This window comes from Leopardus geoffroyi, chromosome D2, assembly GCF_018350155.1.
Source record: "Leopardus geoffroyi isolate Oge1 chromosome D2, O.geoffroyi_Oge1_pat1.0, whole genome shotgun sequence".
Taxonomy (NCBI): Eukaryota; Metazoa; Chordata; class Mammalia; order Carnivora; family Felidae; genus Leopardus; species Leopardus geoffroyi.
The window spans coordinates 3,447,478-3,474,087 of NC_059334.1; the positions used below are offsets into that span (position 1 = coordinate 3,447,478).

General features: G+C 38.1%; 1 protein-coding gene across 20 annotated transcripts in view; it reads left to right on the forward strand.

The window, feature by feature from the left end:
* The window catches only part of PCDH15 (protocadherin related 15), a 1,244,966-nt gene that overhangs the window by 819,079 nt on the left and 399,277 nt on the right, over nt 1-26,610 (forward strand). The window contains exon 1 of one of the 20 annotated variants that reach the window (XM_045437170.1): nt 4,357-4,451. The exons of the other annotated variants lie outside the window; for them this stretch is intronic. The gene's annotated coding sequence lies outside the window, so the exon portion shown is untranslated. Of the gene's footprint in view, nt 1-4,356; nt 4,452-26,610 lie in introns of those variants that run through there. 20 annotated transcript variants of the gene reach the window in all.

The following is a 26,610-nucleotide window of genomic DNA, read 5'->3' on the forward strand; positions in this document are numbered from 1 at the left end:
TGTTTTTTAAATTTACTATACTATTTCATTTTTCTCTTTCATTTATTTCTACTTCAACATTATCTCTCTTTACTTTGTGTATTTCCTATACAGTTTCACTTTTTGCTTTATTCAATAGATTCTTCCTTCTTTTTATTTGGCATTTTACCATCATTCTGTTCTAACTATAACATGGTTTCCATTGGAATTTTTCATTGAACTGCAATTATATACAAGGGTCTATTTGAGTTAACAAATATGACATTATCTGGCTCTCTCTTAGGAGTTTTTAAGTGTCTTACATTTGGATTAAAGAATATGGTCAGTGTGAAATAGTTTGATTAACCTGTGAACTTTTTTGTTAAACTCACTAACAATACAGTCTGATGATCAATTCGTTAGCCAAGATATTTTCTCTTATATATTAAATTTGTCCCCTTTCTGGTCAATATTCTCAAAAATAACTTTCAAGAACACTTTTGTTATCACTTTATGGAAATTTAAAAGTATTAAGTGAATTTATATCTAGTTCTATTACACTGTTTAGTATGATTTTATGAGTGGCATATAAACTGAAATTAGTAATTGCTTCCTTTGAATATAGAGGTTTCCTATTTGCTCCAAGCTAGCCAAGAGAAGAGTCTGGTGTAATTTAGGATGCATAATTGTAAGAAAAATCATGCTATCTTTCTGTCCCACTTGAGAAAACCTATCTTACTTTTAAGAACTGCATTCATTTACTGCAATATCAAATTATTTTAATTTTAGGTTATATTCCCTGTGGGTATCAATATTGTGTTTACTTGATCATATCCTTTAGGATGTAATCAATTAACAAAACACTGCCCCCCTCTTCTGTAAAATATTCTCTCTCACATGTTATCCATTGGCAATATGAATAACTGGAATTGTACCAGTGAATACTCAAAAGTAGGCACATGCATAGTGAGTACTCAAAAGTATTGTCAGTATAATTTCCAAAAAAAGATACTGTGTGTCTTTAATTGCTTTTTGCCAGTTTTTTTTTATAGGAGTCCGCAATCGAATTGCATAGATATGAGGATTCATGTTAAAATATTCAAAAAAATATTTCTCTCAACATTAATCCATAAATTATATTCTAAGAATTAAAAGGATTACCTTTTAAAAATATTTTTTATATTCACAACTTCCCATTGACTTTACTTTCAGAATGTTTTCTTGCTATTAGGTTACCATATCTAATAGAAAACATTTTAATTTCAATATCAATTGCAGAATATTAATTTAGACCCTAAATAGCTGCATATATACAGTGGTGAAAGAATATTTTTCCACTGTTGTTGAAACAGTGAGAACCCTGAATGATTTGATAGCTATATAATTAATCAAATAATAGGCTACCTAATTGAATCTGAGTTAGCTATAAATAGAAAATATATCTGTGGATAGCTGTAAACAAAATTAAAATTATATCCTCTGTGTCCCTGGAGCCCTAAATGCTATGAAAATCAGCAGGCATGAATTTAAATGATGATTCACATTTCTTTGCTCCTGGGTAGGGGGTCTGGTAGCAGGTTTTCTTTCTTCCATAGGAATAAGTGTAGTGCAATCCGGCTCTAAGGATGATAATCACATTCGGTGGTGGGCACCTGCCAGAGCCCGAGCAAAAGATTTTATTTCTGGTAGCCAATGCCCCGATAATATTCTAAGACCAAATAGATAGATAGAGATAGAGATAGAGACATATAATTTAAACTTTTCCTCAGTTTCTCTAATTAAGTTTTCTAAATATAAAAATGATGTATGGTTGAACTCTTATATGATGTAAGAGTAAACAATGAATATGAGAATCATTACTTTATTCATCTGTATTTCATATATTTCTTCTATAGGTAAAGAAAGGAACCTTTAGAAAATACTTACTAATAAGTCCAGTACCTGACTAAAAATAAAGTCTTGTGCTCATGGAAAATCATGCAATACTTGTGGTAGGGAGAAGGGAATATGATTAATATCTGGTATTTATATGTAAGAAAACCACGTATTGGGGCACCTGGGTGGCTCATTCGGTTAAACGTACAACTTTGGCTCAGGTCATGATCTCGCGGCTCGTGGGTTCAAGCCCCGCGTCGGGCTCTGTGCTGACAGCTCAGAGCCTGGAGCCTGCTTCGGATTCTGTGTCTCCCTCTCTCTGCCCCTAACCCCCTCACACTCCATCTCTCTCTGTCTCTCAAAAATAAATCACAAAAATAAATTTAAAAAAAGAGAAAACCATGTATTAATGTGAATGAAATATAAAGTTACATTTTTTATTAAATAAAAAGGCAGACCACAGCTACAGTTGTAAAAGAAGGTCAATTTAAAATCAGTTGCCAGACTATTATCTTCTCAGTGCCTCACTTTTTAGAAAAAAAAGAGCTGTTTGCATGGGATTCACTTGTAAATATTTTCAATTCTCATTTCTCTTTATAATATGGTGGACATTTTGGATATGTATAATAATTTACAAGCAAATAAAATACCCAGCCAATTCATATACTCATTGACAGTGTGAGTAATTGGAACAAAAGCATGTATAATAGCATATCAATAAGTTATCAATGTAAAGGAAAGGAAATTTTATCAAATTGTAGATGTACTCTTTCTTTAGTAACTAATATTTAAATGATGTTTCTTTTAGGATCATCTGTTAAAATTTAGGGATAACTGGAAAATAATTTATATTCAACTTGACTATTAAAGTTCATAGAAAAGACTGAGGATTCAAATAAAATCTTAGTAAAGGAAATTTACTAATCCAAAGGTAATATTAGTAAAAGAAGAAATGTAGACAGAAGTTGTAGATAATCACTATTAGGGGCATGCACTCAGCTTCAGTGTAAATTGAGAGTAATGTGCTATGGCCCAAACCGTGTCCTCCCAAAATTTATACACTAAAGTGCTAAGTGTTAATGTGATTGTACTGGAGTTAGGGCCCCTTGGAAGGTGACTAGGTTTAGATGGTGAGCCCCTCTTATGTTAAATGCTTTTATAAGAAAAGGAAGAAACGACCAGAGCTTTCTCTCTCTCTCTCTCTCTGACATATTAGGTGTTTATTTTTGTTGTTATTTTCTGACTTCACCCATAAAATTCATTACAATGGATGGGGCACCTGGGTGGCTCAGTCGGTTAAGCGTCTGACTTTGGCTTAGGTTATGATCTCATGATTCATGGGTTAGAGCCCCGTGTCGGGCTCTATGCTGACAGCTCAGAGCCTGGAGCTTGCTTCAGACTCTCTCTCTCTTCCTGCCTCTCTGCTCCTCCCCCACTCACACTCTGCACTTCTCTCTCTAAAAAATAAATAATCATAAAAAAGATTTTTTAAGCCACAATGAAGATATCCTGATTGAAGTTTTGGGGGAAGAAATAGTGCCTTCCTAGCTTCATTCCCCCACAGATCCCTATCCTCTTCCAAAGAATTCTTAGGGCTACTCAGAAAATAGTTGGCCCAATTTGGGAAGTGCTTATCTTGAAACAGTAAGAATGTTCAAAATTTTGAATGTGTTCATTTAATCAAGAGACAATAACTAAAAATCTACTGTGTTCTAGGCAACATGTTGGTTGCTGTATTGGATATGATGACGGAGATAACCCTCCCCCAAAGGAATAAACATCTAGCAGGGAATGTAATGTAAGACCAAAGTTAAAGGACTATCCAATAAGCCAGCTTATTTTATTACCACATGGTACAAGGTAATAAAAGAATTCAAAGACAAATAGAATGAACACCTCTGAGATAAAATGTACCGCAGTTCACTTCAGGTGACATATTTTTAAATTATAGGCACTATCCTGGGCATAATCATAATCACAATTATCTACAAATTTATTATACAAATCATTAAACTCTGTACATAACAATTTGAAGTTTTTACTATATTTATGGGCTTTTTTTCCATACGATCAAGTGGTTATCCAGAAATAGTTAACTGTAGTTTCCCTATTCCTGGAAAAAAGAAACCCAATATTTATAGGTAACACCACAGTTAAGAGGAAAGAAAACTAAAGAAATTGAAATAGACTGCTTTTGTGAAGAAACAAGGAAGTGTCAAAGAGAAAAATTTTAAGGCTCTTTAATCGCAATCATCAAATTGTAACAAATGGGACTGTCAATCGAATCCCTCGCTTTAGCCTGAATTTTGCGTGAGACTATACCTGCATACCGAGTGAAGAATCATATTTCATAACGTATTGCACTGGGCTTTCACAGTTTCTCCATTGGAGACTTTTCTGAATAGTTTGTCAGATACAGAAAAAGCAACTTAATAAGCACTATGATCAAATGCCTATGTAATTCATTTCAACTATTTTTTTTTTAAATTTCAGTGCCCATGATACCATTCCCAGAATAAAGTGTATCATTTCCTCTTCCTTCTGATTCATTAAACTGTATTCGTCATTCTTTACAAAGTTGTTTTGGTACATCTCACCACTGTCAACTTGACGAAAAGGTCAGTTATGTTTTCAGTAAAAACACATGCTCTTTATAGTATTATTTCCTTGTTTTTTTAATTTTTGAGCATTTTTTAGTGCTTATTTATTTTTAGGAGGGGAGGGACAGAGAGAGAGAGGGAGACACAGAATCTGATGCAGGCTCCAGGCTCTGAGCTGTCAGCACAGAGCCGAACATGCGTGGGCCTCAAACTCACAAACCGTGAAATCATGACCTAAGCTGAAGTCGGATGTTTAACCGACTGAGCCATCCAGGCGCCCCAATTTTTTCTTAAAAAAATACAGATTGGCTAGTTTTCTGTCAGTTTCTCATTTATCTCCCTTTGCTGAAAGTTGTGCATGTATGGCCTGACAAGAACTTGAACTACTGAAGTTCGTTTCTTACCCGTTCTCCAAATTACATTTCTGTTGTTGCTTTGCCATGATCGCAATATTCGATATTGAGAGATGTTATTGCACTCGGTAGTGTCAGAAGAATTCCTGAGAGATACTCAGATTTTCGTGCAGGATATGTTTTGAGGATTTTTGGAAATAGAGACAGTGTCAGTTACTAGTTTGCATCTAAGGCAGATAGGAGATGAAAGTGTCTGCCATCTAAGGCAGGCAAGGACATGCTCTTCCAATAAATGAATGAATGAATGAATGAATGAATGAATGAATGAATGAGTAAATAAGTAAGTAAATAAGTAAGTACATACGTAAGTACCTAAGTCCTAGACAGTCTTCCCTTGAAGATTTTTGGAAACTCCTATTCATCATGGAACACCTAAAATCAATGAAGACTTCTTGAGTACAAGTCACAGTTATCGGGGTTCCTAACTCGTTCACTCAATAAAACATATGTGGTGAGAAGCTGGGGCATACGTTCAAGATTCTTCTTGAATCCTGGCATCCAGCCCAGACTCCAGCAAATGGTTACTGAGTGAGTAGAATCAGGGGCGGAGTTACTAGAGTCTACACCATCTCTTGTGCATAGTCTCTCGTACTATCTTCCACTCTGTCCCCAGTGCAACCTGGGAAGCCATAAAGAGAAAACGGGAGCGCTTTGTGCCTCCGCCAGCCTAGGTCACTAAGTAAGACCTTAAACTTTGAGGGAGAAATAAGCATGTGTTATACCGGGCCACAGAAATTGCAATACTCATCTTGAATAGCAGTGAACACACACTTGGTAGTGCAGGGTACTTAGTACATTTGTAGTTAAGAGCGAGGGTAAGAGGGCCGTAGTACTAACTCCCCACAGCACATACATCTCCTTCCCTCTTGACCAGGTTGGCAGTGCTGAAAAGACACGAGTCAGCGGTCTTCCTGGCTCGCGCCTCATCGGGGTGCAGCCTGTTCTCACAGCCCGCATCCTGGGGGGATGAATGCAGGAGCTGTCCTCGGGCCAGCACCCAGCATGCTGACGGACAAACGCCATGCTCAAGGCAACAGCACACAATTCCGTTTCTGAGGCCTTGACCATGCAAGTTTCCATCGTCCTCTCTTGTCTACAAAAGAGGAATCACCTTTTCACCAATTGCTTTTCTACCCAAGGATGCTAACTAGAGACCAGGGTCATGAGAAGGGGAAAAGGTGTTTAACTGCCACTGGCATGGAGGTTCTTAAGGGCAGAGTGGGTAAATGACGTGGATTTGTTTGATAAATGACTTTAATTTAACTAGGGAGGAAATTTAAATACTTGGATCTTTCTTCTGGGTGGAAACTATTTCAACACCATGTTATCCTTCTTTTGTTCTCATTAATTTTACATGTTATAATAATAAGGAAGCAAATAAAATCTATGAGGAAGGAAACAAAAATTCCTTGACATCCTACCACACAGTAATGATCATTTTTATTCATTTATGTATTTATGTAGATAAAATTACATAATTTCCCACATACTCATGCCTGCTGTTTTATTTATGGAAATCATTTTTGTGCATGTTTTCTCTTTTTGCTTTCTTCCTCTTTATTTGTCTCACACTGATGGATATGGACTCTAACATCTGATTCTTAACACTCGTGTAGTAAAATGTGTAATACGTATGTTTCTGTTCCTTAAGAAAAGAATCATTATACTGGGGCGCCTGGGTGGCTCAGTCAGTTGGGCGTCTGACTTTGGCTCAGATCATGATGTCACAGCTTGTGAGTTTCAGCCCCACGTCAGGCTCTGTACTGACAGCTCATAGCCTGGAGCCTGCTTCATATTCTGTGTCTCCCTGTCTCTCTACTTCTCCCCTGCTCACGCTCTGTCTCTCTCTCCTTCAAAAATAAATAAACATTAAAAAAAAAAAAAAAAAGAATAGAATCATTATATATACAGTTTTAAGTACCTTGCCTTTCTTTTTAAGAAATACCTGTAGGAAATACCTACAGGTGCTTGGATAAAGATCTGATACATCATTTTACTGCTTACATCCATTATATCCAAAAATATAATTACTCTGAGCATTTAAAAAATATTTATAGGTCACATGATTTATTCATCTATGATTTATCTATTCATAATTTTTTTCCATCCTTCCAGTTGGTCTTTTCATTTTTTTATCTATATAAAGGAGTATTGTTATTAAGTTTGTATTAGTATTATTATAAGTTTTAGGCCTTATTCTGGTAAATAATAATATTTTCCCATAATATGTAAGTTATTTGTTGATTGTATTATATATTTTTCATACAAATGTTTCCATTTTCTATAATTGAAATTTTATATCTTTTTAAATACCTATTGGTTACCTATTTTATCCATTGGCTACAGAAAAGATCTCACATATTTTATATTTTTTATGTAGTGATCTATATTTTCTTCTAAAATTTTATATATATATATATTTTCTAAATAGTTTCCTAATTTTGTCAATTCTTTGCTCTAAAAGTCTAAGACCACAAAAATAGTCAATATTTAGGTAAAAAGAATGCTCATAAATAAAGTACCTGTTAGAAGGTTAACTGTCAAAACAAACAGTAGACATTGTAGGTGATGAAGCCTAAAGCTATTTAAAAACATAAGAACATGGGTGCCTGGGTGGCGCAGTCGGTTAAGCGTCCGACTTCAGCCAGGTCACAATCTCGCGGTCCGTGAGTTCGAGCCCCGCGTCAGGCTCTGGGCTGATGGCTCAGAGCCTGGAGCCTGTTTCTGATTCTGTGTCTCCCTCTCTCTCTGCCCCTCCCCCGTTCATGCTCTGTCTCTCTCTGTCCCAAAAATAAATAAACGTTGAGAAAAAAAAAATTAAAAAAAAAAAAAACAAAACATAAGAACATAGGAATCCACACAGAGATGCCCACAAGAACCATTATTAAGATGTTTTAGAAGTTAATGTGAATTTACTAAGATTAAAAAATGAATCTATTTTTTGTGTGATAAAAGGCAAATTTTGGCAATGATTGATGGCAAATCTGAATACCCATAAGATTCTCTTAAATTAAAAAAAAACTACTAAAATTAATAGTAATGCAGTGAATTTAATTTGATAAACCTTAACTGTATATAAATTAAACATTAAAAAAAGTTAATAGGCTTCCTACTGTATTTTCTAGGAATGGACATGATGTAAATCATAATAGTGACAAAACTCTAGTAAACTTTAACATTTAATTAAATTTTATTAAATTTTAATGCAGTATATGGTAATCTGGTATTCATTGTGTTTAAATTTTTATTTTATTCTTCAGTATTTGTTTAAAAGCTTATTATGATTTTATATTACTTATAAATATTATTGCTGTCATTGTGTAAGTAAATGACTCAAAACGAATTACTTTTGTTCTTCCTTCCTTCTAGTATCATGAAATTAACAGCCTTGCTCCTGAGACTATCACAGAAAGTCTATCTTAATTCTTACAATTCTTTGGAACTTTTTTTTTTTAGGCTAGATTGAGTTCATACTTACAGTTCTTTTATTTTTTAGGTTTATTTATTTGTTTTTAGAGAGAAAAATTGCAAGCGGGGAAGGAGCAGAGGGAGAGAGTAAGAATCCCAAGCAGGCTCCGCACTAAGCAGGGGCTGGAGTCCACAAACTGTGACGTCATGACCTGAGCCAAAGTTGGATGCCCAACCAATTAAGCCACCCAGGCGCCCCAATATTTACATTTCTTTTATTTTTTATTATTATTTTTTATTTGAAAGAGACAGTGTGAATGATGAAGGGGCAGAGAGAGAGAGAGAGAGGGAGAGGAGAGAGAGAATCCCAAGCAGGCTCCACACTGTCAACACAGAGCCCAACCCGGGGCTCGATTTCATCAACTGTGAGATCATGACCTGAGCCAAAATCAAGAGTCGGAAACTTAACCGACTGAGTCACCCAGGCGCCCCTGTATTTATATTTCTTGTGCAAATAATCATCATCTCCTTTTCCTTGATCTCCTGTGGAACATTCTAAAGCTTATTTGGGTTACATTCATTGCCACTTGGCCCAAGGATTTCTGAAAGTGGTAGAGATACAATAATGGAACATAGAAAATGAGTTTTTATTTTATTTCTTTAAATTTCTTTTAAAGTTTTTTTTATTTTGAGAGAGAGTGCGTGCGCGAGCAGGAGGGGGCAGAGAGGGAGGGAGACACAGAATCCCAAGCAGGCTGCACACTGCCAGTGCAGAGCCCAGTGTGGGGCTGGAACTCAGAAACAGTGAGATCACTACCTGAGCCAAGATCAGAAGTCAGGCACTGAACTGACTGAGCCCCCCAGGGGCCCCGGAAAAAGTGTTTGTAACAAGCTTGAGTCCTGTCCCACAGCCTCCTGTATTTGCGGGAAGCCCCAGAGAGGAATCCATCTATAGCAACACCCACATTCTTTCCCCTGGGGTTAGTGGAACAGCACATCCCATCCGTGGAAAGAGTCACAGGAATTACAATAAAAAGTGCTGCCCATGCTGGCTGCATGCCATGTGCCTCTCCTTCCTTCCTGCCTCACCCCTTCCCGTCTCCTGTCTCCACCTCACCTGGATTGGTGGGATGACCACACTCCCCATGTGGCTCAGGGGAGATGGGTCCCACTCACTGCATGCCTACCTGGGTTGGCCTCCCAGGTGCTGTCCATGGTAACCCCTTCCCTCTCTTTGCCACCACCAGGAGCAAGGGGCACCCTGCCCCTGAGCCCATCAGGGCCCCTGGGGACACAGCACAGATAACCTGCCAGGGGCCAGTGGGAGAATCACTGCACTGGAAGGAGCGCCTACATCAAAAGTAATTTTCTTTCCAAGGCAGTGGCCTATTTAGTCAAGGCCTATTAAAGGCAGTGCAATTTGTTATTTTCTAAAAGTGAAACTTTTAGCCCTTGTGTGGCATTCCATTATGGTGGAGATTACTTTTAAAGTAATTCTAGGTCACCGTGTCCTCAAATGCAGAAAATTCTGTAATTTTTCAAGAAGCTTTTCGATAATGCATACATTTTATAAGATTGAAAGTGAATGAGAAAATTTTAAAGGATACAAAGCAAAAGAAAAAAGCATTTTAATTTGCTCGTATTAGCATACGTTTCTTATTTTGAGTAGAAATATGACACACAAGTGCTAAAGGGAAATTAAATAGGTTTTTAAAAATGTTTTGTGTCAAGACTTTGTGGTGTGAGCTGTATTAAAATTAGTGTCTAAAAAATTTGGTAAATAAGATTTTTGGAGAAATATGGCTATTACAGTAGTTGAAAAATGTGTTCCCTTCCAATTGGGGGATGTTTGTTATATTGGTTATTATTTTTTGTGTTTACTTTGTATCAAATTATTGTATTTTTATTAGAAAAAATTAAATGCAGAAACAAGTGTTTCAAAAAAATTAAGGAGATGCCTGTGTTGTTCAGCATTATGCACACAAGTTGTTTTCACACAGAGAACTCAGGATTTAGCGTCAGCCCCACTGCACTCCTGGCTGTGCCCTTAATCCAGGGTTATGATGTGATTCTGTTGGCCCTTCAGCAGCCATTTATACTTAAGGTTAGTTTGGGAATTTGCCTCAATTGAAACTATCACTCCATCCAGTTTGATGGAAGAAATAGTAAAGGTTTAGGTTCATAGTCTCTCTATTCTATGTGGATTATTATTAAAATAATATTCACTATGCTTTTCCTTATAGCTATCATTCCTTAGTGAATTTCATCTTCCAGCAAAAGTAATATATCTTCCCTTCCTTGACTGTCCATATTTTCTTACTCTGTCAGCAAAACAAATAAATTCTGTTTTCAAACAAGAACAAGACATCAATCTAATTCACTCTTTGACCTTCATGTCCCCCTTGCCTATACAGGATTTGCTGTATCTAAGCAACCCCATCTCTACTTTTCCAGCACTGGCAGAATGGCTCTGGAATATTGGGTAAAAATCAGAGCACAGAAAGATGTCCCCAGAAACGAAAAGAATCACTGAAAGGCTTGGAATGTAGCAATTTACCAATTCTCTTTTACATGTGAAACACCTGAGATTCTTTTCATCTCCAGGCCCTTCTAATACAGGAGAGGTGACATCTGATAGGTGCGTTCTGGGCCTGCCACGTGCATGGACTGATGCATGTAGGGGCTGTCCTTAACCACCTTTGAATTGCTTATCTGTACATATAAAACAGAAAAACATGGATTTCTTCCATGTTATTTTTGGCAAGTATGTTGTATGATTTATTTTAAATCAGTGGCTAAATATATTCGTGTGACATCTAATTCTGGTGCCACTGATTTACTAGAATATGCTGAAAGTGTATGCACATGACTCTACCTGTACACGTATAAACCCACACGTTTTCTTATTTTAGCAGATAGATCTGGGATGCTTCCCCCAAGCTAAATACCAACAGATATTAATCCCGTTGTAACAGTAGCAGATTTCCTCTTTTAGTCCTCACTAGGCTTACTTTGCCCAATTAAGAGTAGTTCTGTATTTCTGAAAAATAAAAGAGGGTAGTATTTCCACAAGTTCTGTCTTCATTAGGGAGCCTTATGTCACCACTGGATTTGTGCTTTTGATGTCATTTAACCTTTCTATTTAAAAAATTCGTAATTGGGGTGCCTGGGTGGCGCAGTCGGTTAAGCGTCTGACTTCAGCCAGGTCACGATCTTGCGGTCCGTGAGTTCGAGCCCCACATCGGGCTCTGGGCTGATGGCTCAGAGCCTGGAGCCTGTTTCCGATTCTGTGTCTCCCTCTCTCTCTGCCCCTCCCCCGTTCATGCTCTGTCTCTCTCTGTCCCAAAAATAAATAAACGTTGAAAAAAAAATTAAAAAAAAAATCGTAATTCTCTTTCTGTTACATTGCTTCCGTGAGTCTCAAATGAAATAAAATATATGATAGGCTGTAAAACTCTTCAGAAATGAGAAGTATGTTGACAGGACTAGGGTTTACACTTAGCACCCTACCCTCTGCCCTCTTAATAATTAGTAGAAAGTGCCATTGGGATGTGCCTTTAATTATTAGCTCTATATTAATATTAATTGATTTTGTCTTACAGTTATATTTTAACTCCTTGACAAAGGAAATCTTTTTTTACTGTTTCATCACTCAAAAAAAGAATCATTCCATCACTTATAGATGTATCTATACATCTAATTGATAGACGTATCTATCACAATGAGAGGGGAGAGAGAGAATAAAAGGGAATAAGAGAATAAAAAAGACTTTTATTGCAGGGCAATATTTTGGATGGTAGAGATACAGAGATTGTGATCGTGTACCTATAAGGAACTTACATTTTAGTACAGAGAGAACATTGAACGTTAAATGAATAAAGAAATAAGGCAAACACTGCTATATACCGTGGAGAACATGACAAATAGTGATATGATGAGTGGGAATGAATGAAGGAGTTTTCATAGGTAGAGCAGTCAGGGAGGGCTTCTCTGAAGAAGGGGCTTTGAAACCTGACTTGTGAGGTAGAAAGCTAAATAGATAGCAGATGTAAAAACCCTGGGAGTGGAACTGATTGAGTTAGTTTAATAAGAAAAAGTAAAACTCGTGGAAAACTCCTGTGTAACTCACTGCTTCAGGAGACATCTTTGTCTCCATGTTTCCCTTCCCTGTGCTTCGATGGGGGGCTGGGTGCTTCGTTCTCCTGCTTTGTGTGCACTGCTCAGGTTGATCACATCTGTCAGGGGCCACTAAGAGAAACAGAGCCCATGGCACCTAGTTACGCAGAGGGGATTTGATGCAGGGAGCCGGGCAGCAGAGGCACAGAAGAGGGGTGGGCGACTCAGGAACAGCCACAGCAGGAAGCATCCCGTAGGAGCCCTTTTCCCTCCGTGCTCATTTTGGAATTCTGCAGCTGTCTGCTGCACATCTCTCGAGGCACATACTGAGGGACACGCAAAAATGAACAAGACGTAGACCTTATGTTCAAGGATCTGAGGGTCTAGTATGAGAATATGCGCGTACAAGTGGGGGCACCCAGGTGGCTCAGTGGGTTGAGCATCCGACTCTTGATTTCAGTTCAGGTCATGACCTCACAGTTCAAGAGATTGAGCCCCCTGTCGGGCTCTGCAGTGACAGCACAGAGCCTGCTTGGGATTCCCTCTCCCTCTCTCTCTCTCTCTCTCTCTCTCTCTCTCGCACTCTGCCTCCTCCCCCGTGCTCGCTCTCTCTCAAAATAAATAAATAAAATTTTAAAAAATCCAACTACAAGTGATCAGAAACAGGCAATACCAGTTCTGTGAGTATTCAGAGGAAGGAAAGATCAACTCTAGTTGGAGGGTCAGGAAGAGCCTCAAGAAGGAGGTGCCATTTGAGCAGATCCTTGAACTTTTTGGATATTAGGAGGTCACAGAGGGCACAGCGGGGACAAAGAGGTGGATGGAGGGAGTGAGGTGAGTTACAGTCAGTCGTAAACATTTTTGGGTTTGGCTGCAAGAGTATGCAAATGGAAGCAATGGCAAATATGTACGGAAAGGGAGTAGGCTGGAGCCACATTTTGGAAACCTTTTGCAGACCAAGCTTCAGAATATAGACTTCAGGCCCTGGGCCTTGGTTTGGCAAACTATAGCCCAGAGGCCAAGTCTGGACTTGGCCCGGGAGGGAAGGGAGTGTGCTACAGATGAGCATTTGCAACCTGCTTGATGATAGAGAACCACTAGGATTGAACCCCAGTTAAGTGAAATCTTATCTTCCCTGAGAAAAGATTTCCACTCTCCTTATTAACATATCCGTATTACCAAAAAAGAAAAAAAATCATTATTATATGTTGATTTTTTTTGTCAATAAACATTTTTGGAGAAAAAGGAAAAATAAAGAATGCCAGAGATGCCTGAGTCTGCTGGGGAGGAACATGGACATGGGAGGGTGCAGTTGGACAGCGGGGTACCCAAGGGCCCAGACTCCTCCTCAGGGTGCACGTTTCCTGAGGCTTGTAATGGGTTTCTCAACAGTGCTCTTGTGAAGGGGCGCCTGGGTGGCTCAGTCGTTGAGAGTCTGACTCTTGGTTTTGGCTCAGGTCGTGATCCCAGGGTCTTGGGATCCAGCCCTACGTCGGGCTCCATGCTGAGTGTGGAGCCTGCTTGCGGTTCTCGTCTCTCCCTCTGCCCCTCTCCCCTCTGCTCTCTATAGCTCTCTATGTCAAATAAGTAAAATTTAAAAAAAGAAAGAAAGAAAAGAAAAACACTGATGTTGTGAAAATTCCAGAGAACCCGGCACAGCCAGAATATCAGTAAGTGTGATTCCATTTCTTTTCACTTTCTTTCAATAAGTAGTTGTGGGTTGAGCAACCAACCTCAAATATTTTCTAAGTAAATAAAGCTGACCATCCATTCCTCATCACGTAAAACAAAAATATTTACGAGTTTCCTTGTTCTTTACTGATCCCTGTGGAATAGTTCAAATTCTTTTTCCAATGAGATCTGCACTTTTTCCCCCTTTTTCATTCCCAACCTTCTACCAGTTTACATCAGTTGAAAAGCAGCATGTACACTTTCGTTAACTTGTGGGTCTGTGTGTCTTCTGATGCCTTTCTAGTAGTTTGAATACTTTGAGTTGGAATTTGAGGAATAGACAGCAGCAGGATCCCGAAAGTAGGCTTGCCATTATTAAATTTTGATATTCGGAAACACTACATCATAAGACAATCATGGTTTCCAACAATGAGAATAAATACAGGGGCACCTGGGTGGCTCAGTCAGTTAAGCGCCGACTTCAGCTCAGGTCATGATCTCGTAGTTCGAGTGCTGTAGTGCTGACAGCTCAGAGCCTGGAGCCTTCTTCAGATTCTGTGTCTCCTTCTCCCTCTCCTTCTCTCTCTCTCTTTCTCTCTCTCTCTCTCTCTCTCAAAAATAAATAAACATAAAAAAAAGAATAGATAGAACTTCTACAGGAGTCCTCAGTGACAAGACCTGCAGAAGCGTGTGAGTTCCAGTGTGGTGTGAATTGTTGTTCATAAGGTTGTAAAGGAGGTGGCTTGCAGAAACCACGCCCCAAGAGACTTTGCGCAGGCTCAGGATTTGGGACAGATTGTCAGAAACGGTTAGAAGGGGACACGTGGTTTGCATAAATCTTTACACAAGAATTTCCTGAGCTGTGTTTCCAGAGGCAGATTACCTAGAGCTACCCTCACCTATTACTATCAAATTTGCTTTGTGGAGTCAGGCCTGTCAAGTGTGATTCCTGGACCCACACTTTGAAAATTGTCAACATGGTGGCAAATCAGCACATTCTGTGTGGAAGACATCCTTGCTACCAGCACGGGAACAAGGGAAGGAAAAAACGATTTCACCGAAGCTCTGAAGACAAGTTGGGAAGCCTGGCAGATGGTTCCGGAGACCCTGTGAGCAAGATCAGCAATGCCATTTGAAAAAGACTTAGGAAGCATCCATCAGAGCCCTGCAGGCACCTGTATCCAGTGATTGAGGGCCCCCCTGTTGTGGTTTAAGTAGCCTCTGTTGTGAGGACAAAATAGCTGAAAACCAGCCTGGGTCATACTTCTTCAAACAGTAAAACCAAGGGCTTCAGTCTGTGTTTCCACAAAAAGAGCCCAGACTTTCCAGGGTCCTTCAGGGCGCTGGGCATGTAAATGTTGCTGGTTTCATTTTGGGAAGTTCATATTTTGTTTGCGATTCAGAAGCAAGAAGCCAGCCGCGGGAACGGGGTGAGAGCGCATGGAAACCAGACCTTGTGTTTATTCTGTTCCGTGACCTGAGGCGGACACGGTCCCGTGAAGAGAAACAGGATGGCTACACATGTCATGCAATGAGCCTTTCTCTTTCTCGCCTCATATTGTCAGGAAATCCACGTAGCGTGAGCTCTATAAAGAATTAGGAGCTCCTTGTACTAGTGTCTCCTGGTGTGTATTTCCGTGTCAGTGGCCTTTTATAGATTTCCTGTTTGTCAAGAGGAGGCTGGCGTAATCTTTACAAATTCTTCTCCCTGCTGATTAAGTCGTGAAGGATAACTCTGGGTGAGAGTCCTGATGGAAACAAGAGGATGCTTCTTTTGCTTTATTCACCTTTCATTAACCGGAAACAGATCAAGAGTTGCAGGTATATTGTGTTCCAAATGAACATCCAATAGGGTAAGTTCAATTTCTTCAATGCCTAGGATATAATACGTATGATGAAACTGGCCATCTAAAATTACTTATTTATATTCCCCGTCTTATTAATCTCAGGAATGTTTCTGCAAAGCAAAATGGCAGTGTGGATATAATTGTTGGTGGTATACTTTTCCTTGAGCTGATACACAAATGGGTTTTATGTTTAAAATTTTCCACAATATCAGATTAAATAAAACTGGAAAATTCCACTAATATCTTTTTTTAGCTAATATTACATATCTGTATGGTCTATTAAATTAAAAATACCATAGTTGATATCTACAATCGAGGTTAAAAAAAATTTTTTTTTAAAGGGGACCTGGGTGGCTCAGTTGTTTAAATGTCCAGCTTTAGCTCAGGTCATGATCTCATGGTTCCTGAGTTCGGGCCCCGCAGCTGACAGCTAGGAACCTGGAGCCTGCTTCGGATTCTGTGTCTCCTTCTCTCTCTGCGCTCGCTCGCTCTCTCTCTCTCTCTCTCTCTCTCTGTCTCTCAAAAATGAATGAACATTAATTTTTTTTTCAAAAATGTATTACAAGAAACAAGTTATTTATTAAAAAAAATTTGTGTTTCAAATACAACTCAGTAAAGAATGCAATACAATGTGACCAAAGAGAAGAAAGTAAAACTAAGGAGATTAAAGACAGAAAAAAGAGGACTAAAGATGCAGGAATGAAGAAGGCATCATTAATAATGAATAACTGTTAATACTTAGCACTTGCTAGGAGCTATGTGATAAGGATTAAACTTTTCTTCAGTTAATTACCAACCCGCTCAGGGAAAAAACTGGAACTCCTTTATTTACTTTATGGACCAGCAGAGGGTGAAGCTCACAGAAGCTAGAGAACTTGAGAGGCAGGACCCTGTGTGGTCCTCGTGGACACATGAATACTGCCCCTGCCATGCAACTGTCTCCTGGGGTACCTTTCAGGAGCACATGAGTCCATGGGGGATAAGACAGTAACCATCAGATGGCCAAATAGAAGTGTAACTAATTGGTGTTGACAAAGGCATTGGGTAAAGTGACCAAATGCAGTAACAAAGATACCATAGAATAAATGAGAATAAATCTTCCAAATTTTATAAAACACCTAGGTTTGCAGATTGAAAATGTTCAAACCATGAAACACAGTGAAGGTAAGGAGACCAATACTTAGAAGAGGCTGGTGTGCTATGTTTACTTCAAGATAAAAGCAAATTTGGGGGCACCTGGATGGCTCCATCGGTTAAGTGTCTGACTTCACTCAGATCACGGTCTCCTTATTGGTAGGTTCAAGTCCCATATCAGGCTCTGTGCTGACAGTTCAGAGCCTGGAGCCTGCTTCTGATTCTGTGTCTCCCTCTTTCTCTGTCTCTCCCCTACTCATTCTCTGTCCCTCAAAGATGAATAAATGTTAAAAAATTAAAATAAAAGATAAAAGCAAATTTCTATTGGATAGTAAAAAAAAGTTAACAAAGAAAGAAAATATTAGTTATAATTCAGAAATCTGCTCCAAGAGAGACAATAGAGGAAATTTTATTTATTTATTTTTAATTTTTTTTAACGTTTGTTCATTTTTGAGAGGCAGAGCATGAGCAGGCAGGGAGCAGAGAGAGAGAGGGAGACACAGAACTTGTGTCTGTCAGCACAGAGCCCGATGCGGACTCAAACTCATGAACTGCGAGATCATGACCTGAGCTGAAGTCAGACTCTGAACTGACTGAGCCACCCAGGAGCCCCTATGGAAGAAATTTTAGGAAGGGAGAATATAAAATTCAGTCATATTTTCATTCAGGTGTGAAACAACTGGCATTCTCACAGCTGCAAGGACTCACATGTTCTTACTGAAAAAATACTCAGTGACTTATGTCACTTGACTGTTGAATAAAAATAAAGAATTTAGAAAGAAGTAAACCATGGTATAAATGTTTAGGTGTGAACATCAAAACCAATAAAACAAAGTAAAGTCTATAACCCAGCAAAACTTTAAGTATGTTAATTTCTCGCTCGCTGTCTCTGTCTCTCTCTCTCTCTATATATATATACAGAGAATATATATAATATAATAAAACATGACATAATATATATAATACATATGTAACTGAATGCAGGAATATAAAATAATTCTTAAAGGAAATGTAAAATATAAATAATAGTAAGGTGGTTTCAGTTCTCAAATTTTATTAACAAGGGCAGCAGTTGGCTGTGTGTGTGTGTGGCGGGGTGGGGAGGGCGTTCAGGACCTGGAGGAAGAATTGTTGCAAATTAGATACAACAAATGCAATGACATGGTATTTTCTTGTTTGGAATGCCATCAAATTCATTTTCTACCAGTTTTGTTGCTGGTTTTCTGTAAACCCAGATTGTTTGGATCCAGTTCCTAATTTTAAGTCATTGTACGTCGTTTCCATGCCTGCTTTCCACACACGCACATTCCTGAACTTCACAGATCTTATAGGATAGAGGAGGTCTGAATTGCTATTTTAAATTTTTGTGGTGATAGACAAATCAATACTATTAAAACAGTGTGATACAATATGATAGAAACAGGATTATTTGGTTTTGGGAAGGGATTGAATTTTCTGCTGATGTCCATTTAAGACGGAGAAGGGCGAAAGCAAAGAAAGTGTACAAATAGTTTTACTTTGCTCACAAAAAAGGAAAAAAAATAGTTAAAATTCCAGCCACATTTTGACGACTATTAAGTCCTTAGTATACAACTTTCTTGATAGACTGAAACATTAAATTTAAATGTTGGGGAAACATAATACCTGAAACTAAATGGAATTCAGCATTTAGAGAACCTTCAGATGGTGAAAGACTATGCAGAAATCAAACAGAGAAAGAGGGATAAATTTGAATACATAAAAATGCCAAGTTTCTAGATGTCAAAAACAAGTAACATTAAAAGGCAAACAACACACTAAAAAAATTGTAAGACTACTAACAAAGTGTTGATTTCTGTTCTATGCACATATGCCATGGAAATAAAATTTTAAAATATCAAAATTAAAAAAGATAGGCAAAGTAAATGAACAGAAGAATCAGCAATAGATATATCACATAAATTATGCTAGCAACCCAAGAAATGTAAAATTAAACCTTATACGTATTTAGCAATACTCGAGGCATGTATCACCCTCAGCATTCACAAATATGTGCTGTTGTAAATACTGAGGAGGAAATAAACCATCACAGTCTCTCTGGAAAGCCGTCTGGCAGTTTGTACAAAGGAGTTCAACATGTTCTCGTTCCTTGATCGAGAAATTCTGCATCGAGGAATCTAACACTTGGATAGAATTAAAAACACAGAATGATAACAAATCCGACATAAGCAACTCAAGTGTACAACACTAGAGCCTAATTTATAACCCTAGTGGAGCTTGCGTATTGTTGCAAGTTGTGTTTTTGAAGCATATTTATTGGCTTAGAACTATGATTATGAAGTAGTGAGAGGTAAAATAGCAAAATTCGTACATGCAAAGTGGTGAAATATCATGTGCGTAAATAGATGATAGATACGTGGGTGACAAATACTGATGGAAAATACCTCACCATGTTGGGAGTGGGCTATCACTGGGTTGTTTGGTTTAAAATACTTTGTCTTTGTATTTGTTTTTTTTTTTTTTTTTAACTTTATTTATTTATTTATTTATTTATTTATTTATTTATTTTTTAATATGAAATTTATTGTCAAATTGGTTTCCATACAACACCAGTGCTCATCCCAACAAGTTTCTTCCTTAACACCCCTTACCCATTTAGCCCACCCCCCCCACAACTCCTCCCGTAACCCTCAGTTTGTTCTCTATATTTAAGAGTACCTAATGTTTTGTCCCCCTCCCTGATCTTATATTACTTTTGCTTCCCTTCCCTTCCTACAATCTGTTTTGTATCTTGAAGTCCTTGTATGAGTGAAGTCATATGATATTTGTCTTTCTCTGACTAATTTTGCTTAGCATGATACCCTCCAGTTCCATCCACATAGTTGCAAATGGCAAGATTTTATTATTTTTGATTGCCGAGTAATACTCCATTGTATGTATACCACATCTTCTTTATCCATTCATCCATTGATGGGCATTGGGCTCTTTCCATACTTTGGCTATTGTCGATAGCACTGCTATAAACATTGGGGTGCATGTGCCCCTTCGAAAGAGCACACCTGTATCCCTTGGATAAAAACCTAGTAGTCCAATTGCTGAGTTGTAGGATAGTTCTATTTTTAATTTTTTGAAGAATCTCCATACTATTTTCCAGAGAGGCTACACTAGTTTGCATTCCCACCGGCAGTGCAAAATGGATCCTTTTTCTCCGCATCCTCGCCAACATCTGTTGTTGCTCGAGTTGTTAATTTTAGCCATTCTGACTGGTGTGAGGTGGTATCTCATTTTGGTTTTAATTTGTGTTTTTTGATCATGAGTGATGTTTAGCATTTTTTCAGGTGTCTATTAACCATCTGGATGTCTTCTTTGGAAAAGTGTCTATTCCTGTCCTTTGCCCATTTCTTCATTGGATTATTTTGTTTTTTAGGTGTTGAGTTTGATAAGTTCTTTTTAGATTTTGGATACTAACCCTTTATGTGATCTGTCATTTGCAAATATCTTCTCCCATTCTGTTGGTTGCCTTTTAGTTTTGCTGATTGTTCCTTTGCTGTAGAGAAGCTTTTTACCTTGATGAGGTCCCAGTAGTTTATTTTTGCTTTTGTTTCCCTTGCCTCTGGAGACGTGTTGAGTAAGAAGTTGCTGCAGCTGAGGTCAAAGAGGTTTCTGCCTGTTTTCTCCTCTAGGATTTTGATGGCTTCCTGTCTTACGTTTAGGCCTTTCATCCATTTTGGGTTTTTGTATGGTGTAGAAAGTGGTCCAGGTTCGTTCTTCTGCATGTCGCTGTCCAGTTTTCCCAGCACCACTTGCTGAAGAGACTGTCTTTATTCCATTGGATATTCTTTCCTGCTTTGTCAAAGATTAGTTGGCCATACATTTGTGAGTCCATTTCTAGGTACATGCAAAAGTCCTCAAGAGGATGTTAGCCAACCAGATCCACCAACGTATTAAAAGAATTGTTCACCCCGACCAAGTGGGATTTATACCTGGGCTGCAGGGCTGGTTCAATATCTGCAAAACAATTAACGTGATTCATCACATCAATAAAAGAAAGGACAAGAACCATATGATCCTCTCAATAGAGGCAGAGAAAGCATTTGACAAAATACAGCATACTTTCTTGATAAAAACTCTCAAGTAGGGATAGAAGGATCATACCTCAAGATCATAAAAGCCATATATGAAAGATCCACTGCTAATATCATCCTCAATGGAGAAAAACTGAGAACTTTCCCTGTAAGGTCAGGAACACTACAGGGATGTCCACTCTTGCCACTGTTATTCAGCATAGAATTGGAAGTCCTATCCTCAGCAATCAGATAACACAAAGGAAAAAAGCTATCCAAACTAGCAAGGAGGAAGTCAAACTTTCACTCTTCACAGATGACATGATCCTCTATACAGAAAATCCAAAAAAATTGCACCAAAAAACCTACTAGAACTGATCCATGAATTCAGCAAAGTTGCAAGATATCAAATCAATGCACAGAAATTGGTTGCATTTGTATACACCAATAATGAAGCAACAGAAAGAGAAATCATGGAATTGATCCCATTTACAATTCCACCAAAACCCATAAAATACCTAGGCATAAACCTAACCAAAGAGGTGAAAAAATGTGTACACTGAAAACTATAGAATACTTTAAAAAATTTTTTTAATGTTTATTTATTTTTGAGAGAGAGAGAGAACATGAGCAGGGAAGGGGCAGAGAGAGAGGGAGACACAGAATCTGAAGCAAGTTCCAGGCTCCGAGCTGGAAGCTACACAGAGGAAGCTACAGAGCCCAATCTGGGGCTTGATCTCATGGACAGCAAGATCATGACCTGAGCCAAAGAGTCATGCAACCAACTTAGCCACCCAGGTGCCCCCGAAAACTATAGAAATCTTATAAAAGAAATTGAAGAAGACACAAAAAAATGGAAAAAAGATTCCATGCTCCTGGATAAGAAGAACAAATATTGTTAAAATGTTGATACTACCCAAAGCAATCTACATATTCAATGGAATCCCTATCAAAATAACGCCAGCATTCTTCACAGAGCTAGAACAAACAATCCTAAAATTTGTATGGAACCAAAAAAGACCCCGAATAGCCAATGCAATCCTGAAAAAGAAAACCAAAGTAGGAGGCATCACAATCCTGAACTTCAAGCTATACTGCAAAGCTGGAATCATCAAGACAGTATGGTACTGGCACAAAAACAGACACTTAGATCAATGGAATGGAACAGAGAACCCAGAAATGGACCCACAGATGTTTTTATTTGTATTTGTACTTAACAGTATACTCCAAGATGATTTTTTCTTTATCAGAAAGACAAGAAAATAATTTTTTGCTATGTATCTACAGATGTCTTCCATGGCCAGTGTGAAAATTGTGGAATTTTATGTGAAATTTTAATGTAATAATAATGAAAATTAAGCTATACTGTTTTTATGGCACTTTAATGGCTCACCCCAAAATATTCCTAGATTATCTATCAATCGGTCTTATATTTATCTATCTACCTATTGATTGTGGGTTCTTCTAACTCCCTTATCCAGCCTCCATCAGATGCAACCATATCCTGCCTTTCCACGTGTCTCACCTCTGCTACATGGATCAAAATTTACTTTCTTCAAGCTATGCATACTTGAATTTCTCTCATACTTGGTATTTTGAATATCTCCCTTGGAATAGTTTAACATGTGAGTTTTCTGTCAGAGCTCTCTCTTAATATTTATCAATAGATGTCTTTATTAAAAGAATTCTAAATGAACCTGTGTACATGTACTTTGAGTCCCTGTGACTGAGCCTCTTCTCCATAAGAACTTCTTAATAAATTAGGGAATTATCGCAGACTTTCTGTAATCAAAGTGTAGGGAATGAGTTTATAAATTGGATATAAAACTAATGCAGCTTAGGATATTCACTGAAAAGAATTTCACTGAAGCTTCTGTTTAATAAAGTGAAATGTTCATTTTAAGTGAATATTCAACTCTGTGATACACCATCTTAAAGTTATGTTTAAGTCTAATCATTAGATAATTTTCTTTGCAGCTTTTAGATCTAAATCTTGGTCTAAAATCAAATAGTAATGATAGGCCCCCTTCATTCCCTCAAACATTTGATCAGGTATGCAATTCTAAATAAAACCTTCAAAATTCATGTCAGTGTCACGTTTCAAGAAAAATATGCAAGATATGGTAAAATTAGCTTCCAGCTAGAAATGAAAAAAATCCAATCACTCTCTCTCTCTCTCTGCTTATAACTTGAAGCCAATTTTAATGCTAATATAATACAATTAAAATAATAAAGTAATCTTAATACTACAATCTATAATGACTTCCATTACTAAGCATGGCACTTACTGTTTTATTCATTTATATACTGTCTTTCATGAATCCCTATACCAATTAGTGAAATGTAGATATTATTAACTTCACTATGAAAATTATGATTAAAAGGCTGAGGGATTAAACAACTTCTCAAGAGGTGATATTGCAACTTATTTGGCAAGATTGGAATGTTTTACTTAGGATACAGGAGCTCGCCACTTAGTCTCCTGGAATGTTTTAGAGACTGTTTATTACACCGAAGGCCATCGCTGTGAAGCACTTTGAGCCGACATCTGTGTATTCTGAGCATTCTTGTGGCCACCTTACTCTTCCCTTTAGGTGGGTGTAGTATCTTTGTGAATGAAAGATGCTCATACAGCCTCGGTATGTGTATTTGGATGTCTTACAGGAGCCCAGAGAGCAAGGCTAGGTCAATGAGGCTCGTGAATACCCTGGATAATACAGAACTGAGAAGTCTCTTATTCAACAGTTCTTAGTGCCTGTGTAACACATGTATTTCTGGTGCTGTCGATACAACCGATCCCTGCTCTCAAGAAAGTTCTAGGCAAGGAAACTCAGACACACAGTTCTAGTGAGTGTTAGATAAATTTTAATCAGGAAGAGTGCAATATTCTCTGTATAGAAATGCATAAGGGAAATTATCAGGTATACCTCAGGTCAAAATATGTGGATGGGTAGAGGAAATGGACAAGTATAAAGGGAAAGAAAAATGGGTAAGTGGGAGAATGAGAAACTTTTCTTCAGCAAGACAACATTAATAGGGTCTAAATGAAAGCCATAGAGTGGGATATAATATTTATTGAACAGTCAGCTGATAAAAAGACTTACCCTGTGATGTATGGAGAGCTCTTATGAACCAGTAAGGCAAAGTAGGAGAACGGACGAAAGACATGAAACAACACTTCACAAATGTCCAACATTGTAAAACAGTTCAAATCACTGTGAGGTAACGATGCGTACCTACCGAAGGCTAAACTTACCAACTGTCAGCAGAGCAGTGGACCACTCACAATAGAACGTGAGCTCACACAACAAGTTTAGAAGACTTAAAATGGCAGGGACCTAGCCCATACATGCGTGTCTGACAATTATATTCTTATATTTCACACAAACGCCTTCATGTGTAAGAACACACGCAGAAGGACCTAGTGCTGTTCGTCACGGCAATGCCCTGGAAACAACCCAAACGCTTTCACCAGTGTGAAAAGGAAACAAAGTTGAGGGTGTCTGTCTAATGAACACAGTACATCCATTAAAACGAGAGTGCAGGGACAACACTTGATGTACCTAACTCCCACATGCATGCTGACCATGTAAGACATAATAATACTTGAGCAAAGTCAGTAAGTAAATGACATTGTATAGTTCTATTTGTATACAGTTTCAAACAAGTGAAATTAATCTATGATAATAGAAAGCAGGCCATCTTTAGAGTGGAAGGAGCAGGAGCGATTGATAGAAAATATAGAGAATAGAGGGCTTCTGAAATATTGACGATATTCTAGTTCTTAATATCATGGCATTTAGAATTAAATACAACTTGGTGATAGTTCATCAGGTTATGGATTTATGGTTTATAAAAGTCTGTCATATATAGCCCTTCCATACAAAGTTTAGTTTTTTGTTTTTTGTTTTTTTTTTTTTAATTTTTTTTTTCAACGTTTATTTATTTTTGGGACAGAGAGAGACAGAGCATGAACGGGGGAGGGGCAGAGAGAGAGGGAGACACAGAATCGGAAACAGGCTCCAGGCTCTGAGCCATCAGCCCAGAGCCTGATGCGGGGCTTGAACTCACGGACCGCGAGATCGTGACCTGGCTGAAGTCGGACGCTTAACCGACTGCGCCACCCAGGCGCCCCACAAAGTTTAGTTTTTAAAAGCAAGTTGTATTTTGTTGCAACAAATAATCCTTGTAAACACATCCCTGAGCATACGTTTCATTATTTATGTAAAATAAATTGCTCAAAATGAACTACTGGGACCTTATAAAGATAAAAAGCTTCTACATAGCAAAGGAAACAACCAACAAAACTAAAAGGCAACCAACGGAATGGGAAAAGATATTTGCAAATGACATATCGACAAAGGGCTAGTATCCAAAATCTATAAAGAGCTCACCAAACTCCACACCCGAAAAACAACCCAGTGAAGAAATGGGCAGAAAACATGAATAGACACTTCTCTAAAGACATCCAGATGGCCAACAGGCACATGAAAAGATGCTCAACGTCGCTCCTCATCAGGGAAATACAAATCAAAACCACACTCAGGTATCACCTCACGCCAGTCAGAGTGGCCAAAATGAACAAATCAGGAGACTATAGATGCTGGAGAGGATGTGGAGAAACGGGAACCCTCTTGCACTGTTGGTGGGAATGCAAATTGGTGCAACCGCTCTGGAAAGCAGTGTGGAGGTTCCTCAGAAAATTAAAAATAGACCTACCCTATGACCCAGCAATAGCACTGCTAGGAATTTACCCAAGGGATACAGGAGTACTGATGCATAGGGGCACTTGTACCCCAATGTTTATAGCAGCACTCTCAACAATAGCCAAATTATGGAAAGAGCCTAAATGTCCATCAACTGATGAATGGATAAAAAAATCGTGGTTTATATACACAATAGAGCACTACGTGGCAATGAGAAAGAATGAAATATGGCCCTTTGTAGCAACATGGATGGAACTGTAGAGTGTTATGCTAAGTGAAATAAGCCATACAGAGAAAGACAGGTACCATATGTTTTCACTCTTATGTGGATCCTGAGAAACTTAACAGAAACCCATGGGGGACGGGAAGGGGGAAAAAAAAAAGAGGTTAGAGTGGAAGAGAGCCAAAGCATAAGAGACTCTTAAAAACTGAGAACAACCTGAGGGTTGATGGGGGGTGAGAGGGAGGGGAGGGTGGGTGATGGGTATTGAGGAGGGCACCTTTTGGGATGAGCACTGGGTGTTCTTTGGAAACCAATTTGACAATAAACTTCATATATTTTAAAAAAATAAATAAAGACAATATCACAAAAATAAATAAATAAAATAAAATAAATTTCTTTTCCTAATTCAAAAAAAATAATAAATTGCTCAAACTACATTTATTAGGTCTAAGCAAATAAATATCAAAGGCAAAGACTCAAATAAATGTTTTATAAACAACGTAGGTATTAGAACTATAGATCAAATATGCAATTGCAAGGATGGTCAGATGCACTTTTGGAATACAGTCCATCACAGGATATATGACAAAAAATATATCTCAAAAACTTTTTCAGA